Source organism: Neoarius graeffei, chromosome 23 (genome assembly GCF_027579695.1).
Source record: "Neoarius graeffei isolate fNeoGra1 chromosome 23, fNeoGra1.pri, whole genome shotgun sequence".
Classification (NCBI taxonomy): domain Eukaryota; kingdom Metazoa; phylum Chordata; class Actinopteri; order Siluriformes; family Ariidae; genus Neoarius; species Neoarius graeffei.
Genome location: NC_083591.1, coordinates 12,519,915 through 12,535,453, shown reverse-complemented (window position 1 = coordinate 12,535,453; position 15,539 = coordinate 12,519,915). Strand labels below are relative to the sequence as shown.

General features: G+C 39.7%; 1 protein-coding gene across 1 annotated transcript in view; it reads right to left on the bottom strand.

Annotated features, from left to right (window-relative positions):
* The window catches only part of limk1a (LIM domain kinase 1a), a 144,779-nt gene that overhangs the window by 109,070 nt on the left and 20,170 nt on the right, over positions 1-15,539 (bottom strand). The window lies entirely within an intron of this gene.

The following is a 15,539-nucleotide window of genomic DNA, read 5'->3' as shown; positions in this document are numbered from 1 at the left end:
CACACAGCGGCTCAGTCCCGAATCACTGCTTGTGCACTTCACTCGTGTGCTCTGTGAGCTGCGCAGGGCCGGAGTGCGCACCCTCCAGAGGGCACTCGCTGTTCAGGGCGGAGTGATTTGGAGCGCAGGATGCCTGCGGAGCCGAGCGTATCCGTGTATTGGCGTTGCTGTGTGCACGCGAATCGTGTATTGGTGTTGCTGTGGGCACACTAATCGTTTTAAAAATGTTAATCTGATGATCCGCTGATACGGTCTAATGTAAACCCCACCTAGTAGTCCTTGCTTTCACACTCCTGCAGCATCTGCCAGATGGTAGGAGTGTGAATAGTCTGTTGTGGGTGTGTTTGGTCCCTGATGATGCTCTGTGCACTGCAAAAAGTAAAATCTAACCAAGATTAAATATCTTAAATCAAGAGAAAATGCGCTTGTTATTTGTCTGCCAAGATAATTCTCCTTTCCAGGTAGGTTTTGTGTAAGAGTATTTCACTTACTTTAAGCATTTTTTCCCTCAATTATCTTAATAAGGTATTATAACTTGTTATTGAGATTTTATTACTAGTTATGAGTAAGTTTGCCAAACGTCCAGAAGTGTGTTTTTGCTGTCACAATCAAAAGTACTAAAATAAACAATAAATACGATCGGTGTCAGGAGCGCATCGCAAATGAGATATATACACATACATACACACACACACTTTTTTCATACACACACATACATTTTTTTACACACACACACACACACACACACACACACACACACACACACACACACACCTCTGAGATGAAAGACCAGGGTGGGATTTATGTACCAATGGTGCTCGCATGCAGCTCATTCACCGATACCCCATTCATACTCACAGTGAAAACATTTATTTACCATCATTATGCTATAATGGTGCCCTGTGGAAGTGGGAGCAAAATGGGAAAGTTGAAACTTTAATCTATTCCATGGCAGCCTAGTAACATTAACTGTAATCTTTCACCATGGCTCCAGTAGTACAGTAATTGGAACCACTGGATTAAAGTGCTATGAGCAGTTTTGACTTTGCTGGTGGTGACAAACAGTGCAGTGATATTTTGAAGGAACTACTGACACCTACAGATGCAGTCAGAACTTTATATACACAGATATGAATGTCATCATAGACATGAATGTCAGGGCAATGTTGGGCTTTCAAGGATTTCTTTGAACTGTTTCTTTTCCGGTGGCAGAATAATTGTACAACCTACACCTTTAATACAACCCCAATTTCAACATTTGATATCTTGTCTTTGTACCATTTTCAATGAAATATATAATTTCCAAGATTTGCAAATAGTCATATTCTGGGTTGGTTTTTTTTTTTTAAACTTTTTACACAGTGTCCCAAATTTATGCTAAAAAAAGAGTCCGGGTGCTAAACTGGCCTGCCTGCAGTCCAGACCTGTCTCCCATTTAAAACATTTGGTGCATTATGAAGCACAAAATATGACAAAAGAAGAGCCCGAACTGTTGAGCAACTGAAACTGTATATAAATCGGGCAAGAATGGGACATTTCTTTCAAAACTGCAGCAATTGGTCTCCTCAGTTCCCAAACATTTACAGTGTGTTGTTAAAAGTAGAGGTGATGCAACAGTGGTAAACACGTCCTAACTTTTTTGAAACAGGTTTCTGACATCAAATTCAAAATGAGCATACATTTAAAAAAAAAAAAAACATCAGTTTCAACATTTGATATGTTGTCTGAGCCATTTTCAATGAAATACAGGCTTTCCGTGACTTGCAAATCTTCACATTCCGTTTTTTTTTTTTTTTACACAGCGTCCCAACTTTATGGAATGTGGTGCACGTTTTAATTTGTGTTTTCTGAAATATACATAGGGCCAAAATTACACAAAGGTCCAAAGTTTTCATACACCCACTTAGATCATTAATTCAGGGGTGCTGAAAGTTCAGAAATGTCTTAACTTGCCAAGGCTTGCTGTTAACTTCCTGTTAGTGATCATGATTGACTGCAACCTTCTCTGTACCAAACAAAGGGTTTGTTTGACAGCAATCATTGGATTGACTAACACACAGTACAATGGGAAAATCCAAGGACCTCAGTGCAGATCTGAGAAAGAGGATGGTAGATTTACACAATTCAAGAACGTCTCAGAGCCACTTCTAAGCAAGTGTAGATTCCAAGGTCATCGGTTCAAATTACTGTATGCAAGTTCAAGTTATTGGGAGACTAGAAGAAGACTCAAACTGTCAATACCCTCAGCTGACAAGAAATTGGTTCAGATGGTCAAGAACAACCCAGGAATAAATCAAGCAAGTTTTACATTGCCATGGCCTGAGAGGCGGTCATAAAAAATAAAATAACTACTCCAAAATTAACACAGTCAAGCTCAACTAAAGTTTGCAGCTGACAACATGGACAAAGAAAAAGCCTTTGAGAGGAAAAGCTTGTGGTCCGATGAGAAAAAGCTGTTTTTAGCCACAATGACTAGCAGTATCGAGGAACACTGTACCAACTGTTAACCCTCTGGGGTCTGAGGGTATTTTCTGGAGCTCTAATGATTTTGGCATGCTCTGACTGTTGTCAGTTTCAACAAATCTAAGCAGCATTTTCAAAAAGTCATATGACTTTGTATTCAGCACAAGTTCAGCTACAATAATATATATCTCATGATTGTACTTCATATTAAAAAAAAAAAAAAAAAAAAGATAAGTGAAGAAAGCAGTTTTAGAACGGTGCTGGAATGTGTGGAAAAAAAACATGACCTTACCCATTGTGACGAACAGTTTTGGTCACTTGAGGGGATTCTGTTCAGTCTTAGGAATGTATCAAGCACAAACTTCAATCTGCTCCATTGATTTTGACAATTAATTGGCCATCAAAAGATGTATGCCCTATTGTTTTGGGATAAAGGGTTGGCAGTGGGAGGGGTATTCAGTGAGAAGGGTAAAAAATTCCATTCCATTCAATGAGAAGACTGAAAACCCCTCCTACTGCCAACTCTTAATCCCATCAGGTCAAGTGATCAAAACGGTTCGACACAATGAGTAAGGTCATGTTTTGTTCCCCCCCCCACACACACACACGTTCCAACACGGTTCTAAAACTGCTTTTTACAGCATTCATTTCTCTGTTTTTTTTTAAAAGTACAATTATGATATACATACTACATAGACATTATTTTAGTTAAACTTATGCTGAATACAAGTCATATGACTGAAAATACTGCTTAGATTTGTTGAAATTGACCAGTCAGAGCATGCCTAAATCATTACAGTGCCATTACTCAAATTGAAGAAAATTTAACTTTATGCCTGATAACATTTGGTCCCTCTCTAAAAAGAGGGAAAGTTACTCTTTTGATAGAGCTGTTTTTCCAGAGTCAATTCTCCTCAATTCAGTGTTAATGTTTAACTCTGTGGTGGTATATATGACTATTCTGTGTGTCTTGAAATTAACTCTTGTACTATTTTACTCAGTTCAGAGCCACAACCAACTCTGTTACTCTTACACAATTACTCTAATTTTGCTCCCACTCCAGCTCCAAATTTTACTCTATAAACTCAAAATAGAACAAAATAAGCCATTTTTGAGGAAAATATCTAACTCTTTGGGGGGGGGGGGGGGGGGGGGGACAAAACAAACAAAAAAACGCTGTCATTTTTCCTGTGTAGGCACTACAGCGCACACAAATCAACATGCTCATCAGAAACAGAAGAAACATTTACACTTACAAGTTGATCTTCAGCTGGATCGAGTCAAGATTCATCTCATCTCATTATCTCTAGCCGCTTTATCCTGTTCTACAGGGTTGCAGGCAAGCTGGAGCCTATCCCAGCTGACTACGGGCGAAAGGCGGGGTACACCCTGGACAAGTCGCCAGGTCATCACAGGGCTGACACACAGACACAGACAACCATTCACACTCACACCTACGGTCAATTTAGAGTCACCAGTTAACCTAACCTGCATGTCTTTGGACCGTGGGGGAAACCGGAGCACCCGGAGGAAACCCACACGGACACGGGGAGAACATGCAAACTCCGCACAGAAAGGCCCTTGCCGGCCACGGGGCTCGAACCCGGACCTTCTTGCTGTGAGGCGACAGCGCTAACCACTACACCATACCCTGCTTTCCATATATGGAAGTTAAATCGAGAAACTCAAATTTACAGCCAAAAATGTAGCACTCTTATTGATCTGACTTTGAAGCAAAGCTTGAATGGAAGCAAAATGCTACGAGTTTTGAGAGCTTTGCCAGTGAAGCTCAGCAGGTTTAAAAGGAGTAGATTATAAATATCTTCAAGTTTATCATACAAGCATGATAAACACATTAACAAATGTTATACTTTCCATTTAAAACACGGCTACATGGCTTGCTAGCTAAGCCTACGCATGGCATTAAGCAGATGCTCTTTCCAGAGCAACGTACAAGGAGTGCAAAAGTCAGGTACACAAAGTGCTGAACTTCTAGACAAGAAAGGTCTAGTGCCAACTGAACCAGTGATAGCAATAGCTAGTGTAATATTCTGTTGAAATCCCAATACTCAAACAGCCAAGGAAACAAACCAACCATATAAAAGTACAACTAAATAGAACTCAAACAGCTGACCCCGAGTTAGACCGTATACAGCATGGGTTGGCCTCGACCGAAACACAGTTACACAGTGGGCAGGGAAGCAGGGGAGAGATGCAGCCTGAAGAGGTGAGTCTTCGGTCTGCACTTGAAGGTGGTCAGGGAGTTGGTAGTTCTGACCTCAATGGGAAGGTCATTTCACCAACAGGGAACCAGGACAGACAGCAGTCTTGAGCAGGCTAGGCAGGAGTGGAGAGGAGGGGCCAGGCAACCAGTAGGAGCAGAGCGTAGGGATCTGGCTGATGTGTAGAGATGGAACAGATTCTGGAGGTATACTGGCCCTAACCCCTTGAGAGCCTGGTAAGCTAGTATCAATGTCTTGAATTTGGTCAGAACTGCGATAGGTAGCCAGTGCAGGTTGGCAAGCAGTGGTGTGACATGGGAGGAACGAGGGAGGTTGTAGACCAGGCGAGCTGCAGGGGTCAGATGGCAGAAGCTGGAAGGCCAGTAAGGAGAGAGTTGCAGTCATCCAAGCAGGAGGATCAGCGCTTGGACCAGGAGCGGAGTCAAATATGTGGTGAGAAAAGGGCAGATCCTTTGGATGTTGTAGAGGAGGAATCAACATGTCTGGGTCACTACAGCGATGTTCACTGAGAAGAGTTTGTCATTTAACACTACCCCTAGGTTCTTCGTATTGGGCGAAGGTGACCTAGAGATGTCTCCCAGGGAGATGACAATGTCCAGGGGTGAAGAGGATGGAGAAGGAATATAACCTTCGTCTTGCCTGGGTTGAGCTTCAGGTGCTGGTTGTCCATCCAGCTCTAGAGGTCACGCAGGCAAGGAGAGATGCAAGTGGAAATCAACAGCTTTATTCCTCATCCCTCACGTCACCTAGTAGGATGATGAATGACAATACAAACTAGTGAAATACTAATAGCTAGCGGTCACAGTACAAACTTCCTTGATGAATATAAAGTGTTCGTAGCAGAAGATGTATCAGTTATGGGTACTGGGTCTTGTTCTCACAGTCACATTTGTTAAAGCTGTTCAAATCCTTGAAGGCATCTCATGCTAACCTTAATGTATTGAACCTTAACTTAAACCTTAACTTATTAAAGAAAAACACCTCCGTGTCTGTTGACTGTATTACGACCTTCAGAAGTTTTTACTGTTTGCAGGAGTAAAAGATCATAATGTATGATAGTGTGTAATAAGTCTCAAAAATGACCGCTTTCTGGCATGGATTTAAGCCCCCCTGGTCCAAAAGAAAAAAAGGTTTTAGTATTGCAGATACCGAGATATGCCTGCCATGCGTTTTTTATTTAATACATTTTTATAAAAAAAATCATTATGTGGGATTGAGCTGAAGAGTTTATGGTATAAATTTATATTCAATAGTAGGTCCTAGCTTTCGCTTGTGACACGAATATAGTAAAAAGCAAGCTGGACGAGTCCTGTTGGATTTTAACAGGGCGTGGGAACTTCGTGCATCGACATAACGTACTGTATTTCCAGACTGCACTGTAGACTACATGTAAAGGGTGTGCGCCATCCTTTTATGTTTATGGTATCGTTAACACACGTTCACAAGCCAAAATTATAAGATGCTACAGCAGGCTTACTGTGTACACACCTGTCAGCTGTCTGGCTACCACTCATATTCATTAATAGGATATGCCTGTACTCACTATACCCCGTGTACGTACATGGTACACGTGCCGTTTTGGGGGTGAGCCTTACTTTGATTTTTACGACAGCGGCTGGATAGGTCTGTAAAGCTGTGTTCACATGTATACCGGTACGATAGTGGTATAACTGTATCAATATAAAGTATACCAGTACAGTTTAGTGCATCTGTCCACACTAGCGATTAATGTTTGCGGTTTTCTTTCATGGTAGTTGAAATGCGCGTGCGCGAAATGTTTCCATGGTTACCGAGTAACTTCCTTCCGAGAATATGGCGGATGAAACAACGCGTGTGCGCTTTTTGTTGTCAATGTACAGTCTGTATTTCTGGTGGTCATTTATTCAGTCGAATCGTATAAAACGCGCGAGGCAGTTGAGAAAGAAAAAGAAAACGAATCTCCCTTTCTCCCCCCTCCCTTCTCTTCCCCTCACTTTCTCCCTCTTTTCCCCTCCCTCCTTTCTTTGCTCCATGTAGCTCCACGGTCGTTTTGAGCCATTTTGACGTTTTATTTACAGCTGGAAAGCACGCGCGTATTGCCGGAAGAAGTAGGAATGGTTCACTGCGCATGCGCATTATATTTGTATCGATACAGAACCGCTTCATCTGTCCACACTACAGCAAAGCGCTACAGTACCAATACTGTACCGGTACAAAACCCATACATTTGTGGGTTTTGTACCGATACAGTTATACTGCTACAGTACCGGTATAGTTGCTAGTGTGGACAGGTGTTGCGGTACGAAAGTAGTATCGTATCGGTACAAAATCCCTAGTGTGGACAGGGTATAAGAGGTTGATTTTTGCAACGGCTCTGAAAAAAATCTGCTAATGTGATTAAGGAGAAAGTTAATACAAAAAGACATCAATACTCTACCTGTCCTTGAGGATCTTGTAAATGCAAATGTACTACAAGCAAAGATATGTATGTGTTGAATGCCATAATTGATGTCAATAAAAAAAAAAAAAAAAAAGATCACAAAAAAAAAAGAAAATCTGCTTGAAATCCACGGAGTCTTGGGAACTAAGACTTATCACATGCAACTCAATCATTGTATAGTTATATCTCAGTCTATTAGACTCAGGAGCTCAGACTGCAGTTACTGACTTTGTATTACAGACATGCAACTCTTGCAGTCTTTGTTTATAGTTAGCTCGGTATTAAGCTCGGTCTTAAGTGGCCACTTACATTCCCTCAGAGTTCACCTGGGTATATTCACCGTCTTAGATGTACATTGAATGTCCTGAGCAGGAACTCAGATTGCAGTTTCTAAAACGGTAATAATTTATTGATATGAGGTGTTTTGTGGCCAGTGTACTACACTGTAGTGTGTCATGTGGTAATGCATTATATGACAATACAACATTCATAAATATTACCATGCATCAGTGGCAATTATGTTCTACGCATATACCTGCAACTCTGACGATATCATTTTCAGTGACCAATAAAATGGTTTTGAAAGTTCCTAGTTTTAAAACATTATGATGGTAATTTTCTTTAAGAGATTTCATTCTTTTACATGTCTCCAACAGCTCGAAATACATCTCTGGGCATTTAAAAACTACAGAGTTTCCAGGGGCCTCTAGTGGACCCCCAGCCTTACTGGGTTGATGCCCCCCTCCCATTTTCCTGGATCCTCCCCTCCCTTTCAAAAGGTCTTAATTGTGGGAGCTTTTGAGGCAAACTGTGCATGCGTGTGTGACCAAGTTACACTTTCCCTAAACCCAGCTAAGCCCCTGATGCCATCTAATGTAATGCTGGGTTTTATAAACCTAAACTTGGTCCTAATCTCTCAAACGGTGGCTCACTATTACGATCCAACTCATTTGTATCAGAGTTATCATACTACCCAAAATTTGAGAAATTACAAACAGTTTTCAAAAGAAGCACTAATTTACATCAGTAACTAAAATTAATGCGCGATTTCACTTTCATATTTTAAGCGAATCTTTGCGTTTCTACTTTGAGTTCAACTGAATGGAGAATTTTATGATGCGATTCAACTTTACTCGGATGTATAGACAATAAAACGGCGCAACAAATTCCATGATAAAACTGATGTTCCATCTTGTGTTGACAATAAAAATCAATACTATAGTTAAATGCAAGTGTTTAAAAGTCTACAGGAAGTGATGTAGTATGAGTCATCAAAAACTAATACAATTATCAGGTAATTATTATTATGGAATAGTACACTGAACTTTTATATTTTACATCCTTTTTAAAAGTAAAAATAACCACATCACACAAATGTTTCAGTTCTTAAAATTGAACTACGGTAACAGGTTTTTCATCTAATTACTAAAAAAAAAAAGTGGTCAGGTTAATATGCTTGAATACATTTACGCTTTGTTTAAAATATACTGCATTGAAAAATTATTCACAATAGCAAAATAATTCCCTTATTTGTGATGAATGATGCCATGTGTTTTTTTTGCTCTGCTGTCAAATGTAATACAATATAAAACAAAAGATAAAAAATGAAAAATATTCTAAAAACATGTAAAAATACAGTCCGTGCAAAAGTCTTAGGCAGATGTAAAGAAATGCCATGGACCAAAAATTGCTTAAAATAATGAAATATAAAATGTTAACATTTAAAAATAAAGTTTATTTAAAAAAAAAAAAAAAACCAGGGCAGTAAGCCATAAGAAATGAAAACAGTCAACATTTGGCACGAGATAACCCATATATATATATATTATATATATATATCGGGTACAATGAGCACAGTTTTATAAGAAAACGAGCTGTAGGTTTTACTGAGCATCTTACAGAACCAGCCACAGTTCTTCTGGACACCGTCGCACTCGTTTCTTCATTTTGCAGCAAAACCAGTAGCCTTCATTAGGTTCTCTTTTTTAAATCTGAAAAGTGCTCTCTTATGCAGGGCTTTGAACCGGTTCAAGGAACGAAAACGAAAACCGGGAACTTTTTCTATTTCACATGGAACAGAAACGAAACCAGAAACTTTATTATTTATGTTCCGGAACAGAAACGCTTATTAAAAATAATGGTAACCGGTTAATACCGGTTTTTATTTCGTTCCTCAAAGTTTCCGTAGCCTACAAATAAAAAAGTCATTCTTCTCCTGCGCAAGTTTCTATGACCCGCTGGGGTTCACTTCCTGTGTGATGTTCGCTGACTGAATGGAGAGAACGGGAGGGTGGACTACTATCACGTCTCCACATCTTAAATAAGAGGTAAATATTGCAGTCTATCGTTATTCAAAAATGTCAATTTCAAACACGATATCAATATATTTGTCCACGTTAATGAGAGGCTCGTGAACATTAAATGACGTTAACCTCTGTTAGCCTATCAATGCATACAGGGCTTTCCACGAAGGCTCATACTAGCCAGCCATGACATAAGTAGCCAGCCGGGGGGGGGGGGGGGGGGGGGGGGGGGGTGTTTAAACACAAAATAAACTCCGCCGAGTGCGCGCGCGCACACTACTGCCTCCGCCGAGTGCGCGCACGCGCACACCGCATGTCGGGGCTGCGGATCAGCGAAGTCTGCGGGGAATTTGTGGTTATTATCGGTACAAACAGCGCGAATCACAACTTAAATGAGTGCGGTTCAGTTTGACATTGTCAGTCCGTTAGATAAACATTTAATTTTATTAAAATCGAAAATTAATATTTAGAACCTGTGGGCTACAAAAATAATCATTAAAGTAGCTGGCTGGACTTAATTGTGTGCCGGCTGTATGGCGGCAGCCGGCGCTCGTGGAAAGCCCTGTATAGGGCCTGACTAGCCTTTGGTAACACACTAAATGAATTCTCTTTCATTTTTGGCACTTTTTCTGTTTGTGTAGATGGGAAGACATACTGAGAATCCAAATCGCCAACATTTGAAATAATAATTGTTTTGAATTATTTCTTGTCTTATTTAATGAAGGTTGTAATAGAATTAGCCTACATTTGGCTTAAGCTGGATGAGACAGAGACCTAATTTTATAGCCATTTGTTAAACAGCTGACAGGGAACGTAATTAACCGTTCCGGGAACGAAATTTTTTTGTTCTAACCGGTTCGGGAACGTCTATTTAATGGTGGAACCCAAAACCGGAAACGTTAAAATTCCATTTCTGCTCGGAACGAACCAACAGGAAAAAAATTCTGGTTCAAAGCCCTGCTCTTATGTAATATGCTGCTCAGAAATTTTTTTTTCCTGGAACAAGTTTGTGCTGGAAAACGAACGTTTGGACTCAAATGTTTTTGTACTGACTCGATTATGTAGAAGTCATAAAACAGAAATCTAGAACAAAATCTGGATTGAAAAAAAAAAAATCAATAATAAAAATAGGGTGGCTAAGACTTTTGCACAGTGCTGTATATTGAAAAACAAATACCAGAAATTCAGTGCCATATGAATAATAAGTTTCAGTTTTTAATCATTTATTATTTTAAATGCTCTGCATCAAAGGAGTAAAGTTTTGCATTGGTATACTGGGTTCAGCTCATGTACTTTTGAGGTCCAGGTTCTTGGCACCATTAAAACTAAATATTATTCACTAGTTTCTATAAAAGTGATAAAATTAGTTCTTATTTGTGAACAGCTACAAAAGCAGGCATTGTGCAGTCTTCAAAACAAACCCAGCTGACCAAACATGCTCTTAATAGGTTGCTGGAAGGGGGGGGGGGGGGGGGGGGGAAAAGCCACGAAAGCAATGACAAGACACACGAGTCAACACAGGCACCAGATTGTTACAGAACAAGCACAGAGAGATGGCGTCCTATAGATAATTAAGCACGTCATCATAAAAATTCTGCTAAACAGAAGGGATCCACATTCAGTACGAGATTATTTAGCAAAATTCTTAAGCAGCAATACCCTTAGTATAAGCAGTCTTCTAGCCAAAGACGCACTCCGTGTTAAATCCAGTCTAATGCTGATTCAGTATTCCAGGTCTGTATCAGCTCCAATACCTTTAAATCAGTGTTGGATTGGGGCCCTGACTGACAGAAAATATGCATTTATAATAAAATCTCAACAATAAGGGGTTTGATTTTTCTCCCAGTCAACAGATGGTGTACATGACCCAGGAGAAATAAAGCCATTTCCAAACCCATAAATAGAAAAAAAATAAATAATAATAAGATTAGGCTGAAAACACCACCACGAATGCTATACGGCCTACAACCCCAAATCAGAAAAAGTTGGAAAGGTATGGAAAACGCAACTTAAAAAAAAAGCAGTGATTTCTAAATTTCCTTTGACTTGTATTTCATTGCAAACAGAATGAACCCAAGATATTTCATGTTTCTGTCTGGTCAACTTCGTTTCATTTGTTAACATGCACCCATTCCTACATTTCAGGTCTGCAACACGTACCAAAAAAAGTTGGGCCGAGAGAAATTTAGGGCTTGTAATGAGGTAAAACAATTAAATAACGATGTGATTTCCAAGAGGTGATGTCAACAGATGCTTGTAATCATAATTTAGTACAAAATCAGTATCCAGGAAAGGCAGAGTCTTTGAAGAGCAAATATGGGATGAGGATCTCCAGTTTGTCAACAAGTACATGCGATAATCGTTGAAATATTTAAAAATAAGGTTCCTCAAAGAAAGATAGGAAGGGATTTGGAGATTTCACCCTCTACTGTGCACAATATCATTAAATGATTCAAGGAATCTGGAGGAATGTGCGCGTTAAGGGCAAGGGCTCAAGCCTAATCTGAACACCCTTGATCTCCGATCCCTCAGACGGCACTGCATCAGGAACCGTCCTTCATGTAGAGCTGATATAACCACATGGGCTATATACCGGTACATTTCTCCCTCATTTGGTTTATATAGTCTTATCTTTCCCATGTTGAAGGATGACGAAGGGAATTTGGCCTCGGTCACTTCATATTTGTTCCCCAGTTAATCAGGAAGTCATGGATGACAGCTTGAAAGTTCCTACACACTACAATCAACTCAAAAATGTACAATTTAAATGGGAAACATGGTTCAGTTACATCGTGTTCACTATAATTTTCAGGGACATGTATAATAGTAGCACACGTTTTTGTTGAAAATATTCTCGATGAAGGATATGTTTTTCCTCAGAATAAATTCATTTCGGGCGGCACGGTGGTGTAGTGGTTAGCGCTGTCGCCTCACAGCAAGAAGGTCCTGGGTTCGAGCCCCGGGGCCGGCGAGGGCCTTTCTGTGCGGAGTTTGCATGTTCTCCCCGTGTCCGCGTGGGTTTCCTCCGGGTGCTCCGGTTTCCCCCACAGTCCAAAGACATGCAGGTTAGGTTAACTGGTGACTCTAAATTGACCGTAGGTGTGAATGTGAGTGTGGATGGTTGTCTGTGTCTATGTGTCAGCCCTGTGATGACCTGGCGACTTGTCCAGGGTGTACCCCGCCTTTCGCCCGTAGTCAGCTGGGATAGGCTCCAGCTTGCCTGCGACCCTGTAGAAGGATAAAGCGGCTAGAGATAATGTGAGAGATGTGATAAATTCATTTCAATTACAGATTTGATTCTCATTTTTTTTTTTTCACTGCCAGATGAAGCAACTTCAGTAAAATGTGGAATTTCTCGAACACTTCTTACTAATCTTTACAAGGGATGCCAATAATTGTGGAGAGCACTGTATATAATAGTCTTTATACTGCACTTTGTTTTGCTTAGTTTTACCAGACATGTGCATGTTCCTGATACTGAAAGTCATCCATGTATGCTCATTAATCTGCCTAATAAAAGCCATTCGACCGCCAACCAGCAGCAGGTGGCGGGATCCGGAATGAGAAGCTCAGGCTCTAGTTACAGCATTATATGAGGCATATCAGGTGAAAATTCAAATTCAATCCAAATTGCTTGAAACTGCTCTCATTGAACTCAGATCATCATACTTTTTACAGAATTAAATGTGTTTATCTGTCCTTGAGATATTACAAATCAAAGATTAAAAAAAAAAAATGGCTTAATTTTTAGAAAACTGCCGTAATATTCTGTATGAGGATCACATGGTCCAAAATGGGCCTCATTAACCAATAAGATCAAAATGTGGTTTTTTTTTTCCATAACTTTATGGTTCCAAGATATTTACATGGAAATCAGCAGGCACATAGATGGTTGTATACTGAATCCTGCGCCCTTGAGCAAGGTACCCGAGCCCTGACTGCTCCCCGGGCGCTCTGGTGTGGCTGCCCACTGCTCTGAGTGTGTGCGCGCGCGCGTGTTCACTGCTTCAGATGGGTTAAATGCAGAGGATGAATTTCACTGTGCTTGACGTGTGCATGTGACGAATAAAAGGTTTCTTCTTGTTCTGAATACAAAGCTTGAAAAATTAGTTAAAACTAATTTAAATTGGTATTTAATTAGTATTGATTATGCTAATTAGGTAAAAATGTTAAATTGATACACACAAAAAAAAAGTAATAAAAGATTATTTCTAATACCCTCTTTGTTCTCTGTAGGGATTTGTATTCCTCAAAAGCAGAGCCTACTAGTGTTTATATGAAAGAATGTATATCATGAAATGCTGTGACTGAGGTCTTGAAAGTACTGAGCAAGGCCCTCGGGGCCGAGGTCAGTATTTAAGGACGAGGTCACGATATTTCACCATACGGATCAACCGTAAGCTGGTAAATAATACATTTATTTTTTTCCCTTTACCAAATTCTAACAGAAAACGAGAGCGCCCGACAGGGAAAACCGAGCTGAGCCGCCATTTTGAATCCTCATTCACAGCTGTAATGCAAATTGCTTCCTCCTCGGTATACAAGTGCACTTCCATGGCAGGAAAAAAAAACAAACTACATTTTGCCACCTATGTAGTCCCCTATTTATACAAAATTGAGTCATTCAGGATTCAGCCATGTTTTTGCTCGACCAAAGTTATACAGTATTATGACCTTTATATTGCATAAATAGAGCCATTTGGTGAAACTCTGAAGAGATTGTACTGGTTTAAAGTTTTTAACCTAATGCAATATGTATTAGGATAACATGGCCCAAAATGGGCCTCATATACTGGCAGAAAAAGGCCATGTGCTTGGAGAGATGGCATATGCGCTTTGGAGTCAAGCTTTTAGTTTTCTCCTGAAATGTTTTCTTTTATTTCTTCTTCCTCAGGGTAGTAAAACTCGCTTTCGCTGTGAACACTGTCGTTATCACTATCCATGCCATAAAATTAATGCTATTTTGAATCCTCATTCACGTCTGTAATGCAAATTGCTTCCTCCTCTGTATACAAGTGCACTTCCATGGCAGGAAAAAACTACATTTTGCCGCCTATGTAGTCCCCTATTTATGCAAATAGGAGTCATTCAGGATTCAGCCATGTTTTTGCTCAGCGTTAGCAAATTACAGGTTTTTAGATTTCTCCTGAAATGTTTTCTTTTATTTCTTCTTCCTCAGAGTAGTAAAACTCGCTTTCGCTGTGAACACTGTCATTATCGCTATCCATGCTGTAAAATTAATGCTATTCTCCTGAGAAATGCTGGCAAAAATTAAGATTTTTGATAATCTTATAAATAAGTCTTGTAAAAAAAGATAAACGTTGACCAAAAAAAATGCTACCATGTTTGTTATTGTGAACGAGTGAGTCGCCAGAGGTCCATAACCGGGGTCAGTACCATAGGATACGGACCCGCTCGCCAGCCAATCAGAGCCCAGGATTTGGACAGCGAAAAAAATAAAAACGATCATTTCGATTAATATTCACAGCTTTCAAGGCGAACCTCAAAAAAAAAAAAAAAAAAAAAAACAACTGTGAGCCACATCCAATAAACTCCATTTAATTGAATTGAAACTGATACTCGTGTTTCTGACTTGTTTTTTTTGTTTTGTTTTTTTTAAATCTCATTCCAGCCACTAAGATCTCAATATTTTTCATCAAAATCAACTATAGTTATATTCTAAAATTGTTATTTACATGAATCAGTTTGATTTGAAAAAAAAAAAAAAAAAGTAGGTAAAGCTATGAAAACTCACTTCAAAGTCTCCGGTGAATCATAACATCAAAACTAGCAGATGGAAAATTTTGCTGAATACTTCAGAAACAGTGAGAGCTACAGAACATCCCTATAAAAGTTATGATTGATATTCACGAGTAATCTAGTCGGAAACCGATCAGAAGAGAGAAAGCCTGAGCGCTTTTCTGTGACTCAAAAAGCACCGGCAGTTTCCTGATGTCCCACGAGCAGAGAGTGAACTCTGTTGTACCAACTTCAACCTGCCGTTACTCCCAAAGCACTGAACAGATCTTAACGAGAAATTTCTTTAGAAAGCAGAAATAAGCTTTTTAATGACAGTAATTGCAATAGAAAATATTGAAGAGTTAAGCAATG